Below are 4549 nucleotides of genomic sequence, written 5' to 3' on the forward strand. Positions count from 1 at the left end.
GGTTTTCCCGCTTCTGACGTCATTAACCTTCATTCTTACTAGCTAATGTGGTCTGGTATCACTGTTTGCCCGTCGGGCATGCTCGATCGTGTGGACAGGGCTTTAGAATAATTAATTGTTCATTACTTTAGTTCAGTTTCTCATTTCCTTTCCTTTCCTCACTGGGCTATTTACCCTGTTGAAGCCCTTATGTTTATAGTAAGTTAGGTGTTAAACTAGAGTTGTAGCTTTTCTAGTAAAAAATCCTAGAACCAATTTGACTTAGTGTGCCATTTCTTCAAATACATCAAGTAGACACCAAGTTATTCGCTAACAATAATGCTCTTGGGCTATGAAAATAATCTTAAAATTTGAAGCTTACTATGGCATTCAAATACCTGCAAAGGAGTTTGATACTACCACAATATATATATTCTATTTAATCATTAGCTACTGAACAAATACTTACAGTCCGCGCAGACTGTATTGGGAAACTAGGCAAACATACCCTGAAATAGCTCAACATGACCATCCCCACTCAACATAACCGTCCCCATTCCAATTCATCAAGTTATTGTTAAATTTTAAATTTAAAGTTAAATTATTTCAGTACAAATTTTGTTAATGTCTTTTGTTGTTACCTACAGTATGACAGATGTAACGTAGGTCTGAATATCAATTAACAATGAGTAACCCAAGATAATATATTTCTTCCATTTCTTAACTCCACATACTGCTCACAAACACACTGATAGGTCATCAGTAACACAATTGTTACAGGTAGTTCCTTAATCTTTAATCCGAATTGGAGTGCAAAAACAAAGTTTTTGGTATTTTGATATTATGCCATTTTCCTTTTTCTGTTCTTCTACAGATCTAAATTTTATTTTCTATGGGGATTTCTACTGAATCCTACATAAGTAGGGTTAAACTATAAGGCAGTTTTTAAAACTTTTTAATCTTGTATTTTAAAACTCTAGCTTTGAGCAGTTTTAAAAACAAAGGTGCTTTAAAAGATCTTAAATTGGAGCAACTTTAGATTCATGTCACAAATTGTTAAAAGTTTGCTCTGAAAGGCTCCCACCATTTCAGTCTTTACTATCATCTTATCGACATACCGTAGTAGAAAACTTCAAATATTTCAATTAGGTTTTATGGAAGTTTTATGTATAAAAGTGACAAATCCATTTCCCTATTCAAGTTATGAACACTTCATCTTTAAGTTATATCTGATAGTCCTTAATTGCATTAAAACAAGGCTTGAAAACTTATCTTATAAAGTTGGGTAGGTTTGTGTACCACAATATTTGTACCAAACTGAAAATTGAAACAATTTTCTGTAGCCTTTATGTTCTAGTCACAGGATTATTATTACGTACTGGCAAACTTTCTCTATGTTGTTAAAAGGATCCGTACCTCTGTACTTTAGTTTAAGTTATATGTACAGTAATCATACCAAATTAAATAGAAAATATTTGTGCCTTTTCTCTTTATTCATCAAGGTGGTGGTCATTTAAGACAATTTACATAAGGTTAAAAGTATCAATTTTATTAGCTTCAAACATTTAATTTTAATTAAGGTGACAAAAATCATTTATTTCAGCCAGACTGCTGCTGCACCACTGTAGCCTTGTCAATTCATAGAGGCATTTACTATACATTATTCCATTTGAACTGGTTTGCTACGCCACAGCTCCAGGCCCCTCAATGCTTCAGGCCCCTCAATGCTCCAGGCCCCTCAATGCTCCAGGCCCCCTCAATGCTCCAGGCCCCTCAATGCTCCAGGCCCCCTCAATGCTCCAGGCCCCTCAATGCTCCAGGCCATTTTGAGTGGCTTAGATCAATGGAGGGAGTGTAATGCTCCAGCCCTCCAATGCTCCAGCCTTCCAATGCTCCAGCCCAAGTTGGGCACCTCAGATCACTAGTGGAGTGCAATGCTCTAAGTATCTCAATGCTCCAGGCCATTTTGGGTAGTTCAGGTCAAGGGTGGGAGTGCATTGCTCCAGCCGTTCAATGCTCCAGCCGTTCAATGCTCCAGCCGTTCAATGCTCCAGCCGTTCAATGCTCCAGCCGTTCAATGCTCCAGGTCTCGTTGCCAGATGACAGCCTCCTTTCCAGTGATTGTAACTAGTTCATTTTTCCTTTCACCAGGTATAAGCTAAAGGTCCCAACGAACTGACTTCATGGCCCGTATTGCCGAAGGTTTTGTGCAGATACTCAAATTGCAGACAGACCAGAGGGGGTGACCTTGCATCATGGCAGTTTTAACATTCAATCTGTTTGGGATATATTTAGGTTAGAATACTTAATACCCAAATTCAAATTATCTCAAATGGGTACTACCTACATATCTAAAACAAGACTTGCCATTTTTTAGACTAATTCTTTGCGCATTTATAAAAAAAAAAGAATCAACCTTACTGCCTTATTCTATGTTTGGGTTCCCCCAGGTCCCTCAGTGTGAGGCACCTCTTACAGTATATCCACCAGAGAGTTGCTAATGCATCTTCCGGTGTATTTTGCATCCTCCAGTCTTCGATGGTCTGGTCAAAGCCTAACCAAAGAAAAAAGAAAGAAAAAAAGGACTAATAACTAAAATTAGGCTAAACTGTAAGCAAATGCATTAGTTACAAATAAAAATAAAATAAATAAAGGTAAACTGTTTAAGGAACAGCGTTTTAGATATTACACAAACCGAGGCTTTACTAAGTTTGTAAAAAAGATAGTTCCTCTCATGAGGCCTACTTTATCCATCATGAAAACTACCATTGCCACACACACTGCTGTCATCTTTTACCCGGCCTGGTTAAATATCTTCTGAACTAACTGGTAAAAGGTATCTAAGATTCAATATGTCAACAACCCCCCCCCCCCACCCCTAAAGTATGAAGGTAATGTCTGTAAAGGGTTGATATACGTTAGTATATATAATGTAGATTTAAATTTTTATATAAGAACATATCAATAGAGAAAACAATATTAAAGTTTTGAGTTACATTTCTTCCTGTGTTCTCTTCAATGAAGTCCACACTGTAAAACAGTTAAAACTTCCGACAAGACAAAGTTTACCGAACTAAATTCTCCTGGTAGCTTGTCAGACACGTATACTCTGAGTGAGGTACAGTAGCTTTACAAAACATTAACGGTTCCTAAAGATGTGAATTTCTGAAAATCAGTATTAGATAAGTTGCATTCATCACAAAAACTCCAAATTAAACTGTTCCTAAAATTCTGAAATGTCGGAACAGCATCAGTATTAGATAAGTTGCATTCACCATTATTAAAAGAAAAAAAAAGAAAAAAAAAAGTACCATCGAGTTTCGTAATACTGGGTATGCAGTTAATTCTAATAGCCATGCCTTCTCCACAAAGCCCAATACTACACAGTATTCCAAATACTACACAGTATTCCAAAGGTTCATTCACCCTTCAAGCAGGGTAATGATCTTCCTGATCAGGTTGTTGAATCTGGAACTAAAAAGGTCCAAATTGAAGATTATGTTGAACAGACCGATTGATTGATTGATTGATTGAAGGTTTTCTGGCATCCTAACATCTGAGGTCATTGACGCCGATTGAATAGACCGAAATAGGCCGAACCAGAGTTTATATATAAGAAAGATTTTAATGTAACTGCTAAATTTATTAAGTGCTCATTACTTCTTACTTATTTCCTTTTCCGACTCAACTTTATCACTGTTGGAGCCCTTGGGTTTATAGCATTCTGCCTTTCCTACTAGGGTTGTAGCTTAGCTAGTAATATAAATCATAATTAAAGGTGGTTTGTAAAGCTGATAGTTCGCCCACCCTTGTCTAAACTCGAAACACATTGCTTGTAATTTTAAGAAAACCATTTTGACCATCTCTCCCAAATACTCTGTACTAAGCCTCACTAAATATAAGCTTTTCTTTTTGACATACAACAGCCTCTGGGAAAACACAATGAAAGAAAAGGTAAATCATTGCAATTTATGAAAAAAAAAGGAAAACAGAAAATGGTTCAAATTTAAAAAGAAAAATATAAAGCAAACCTAGAATTTTTGAAATCTTCCATATCTGCAATTATCCAGATATTTGAATTATCTATAAGTTTAAAAGCAATGCCATATCAATGACTAACCGAGATAACTGTATTATGGGAAGTGGATATAAAGTTAAGCCTTGAAAAGAAAAAAAAATTGTAAAATAGTTTCAGGGTGTACATGGTTGACATTTCAGTCTACCATGGACAACCTAAAGTCCAGCTTTGCCTTTGCTGCAACAGCCACCCCGGCAAAGGTGGAAGAATGGCAAAAAATGGCAATTTATATAAAAAAATTTCAAAGTCACTCAAATCAAGCAAACAATCTTCCATACATTACATTTGAACTTACTAAAAGCTTAGAAGTAATACTTTGCTTGCTAACCTAATCTAACTCCGCTTGAATGAATCGTGTTCAAATTTAAGAGATTATAACTTAAATAAATCTTAAAATTTGAAATTTTCCAACGCTTATATAAATCTTATTTGAATTTTCCTTAACGTTCATATAAACTAATTTTGAAATTCTATAATGTTTGGATAAATAAA

At 35.5% G+C, this 4549-nt stretch overlaps 1 long non-coding RNA gene across 1 annotated transcript in view; it reads right to left on the reverse strand.

The window, feature by feature from the left end:
- Positions 1 to 1453: 1453 nt before the first annotated feature.
- Positions 1454 to 4549, reverse strand: part of LOC137626566 (uncharacterized) — a 4842-nt gene continuing 1746 nt past the window's right edge. The window contains exon 2 of the long non-coding RNA XR_011041055.1: positions 1454 to 2255. This is a non-coding gene — a long non-coding RNA (uncharacterized lncRNA). The remainder of the gene's footprint in view (positions 2256 to 4549) is intronic.

This window comes from Palaemon carinicauda, chromosome 34 (assembly GCF_036898095.1).
Source record: "Palaemon carinicauda isolate YSFRI2023 chromosome 34, ASM3689809v2, whole genome shotgun sequence".
NCBI lineage: Eukaryota > Metazoa > Arthropoda > Malacostraca > Decapoda > Palaemonidae > Palaemon > Palaemon carinicauda.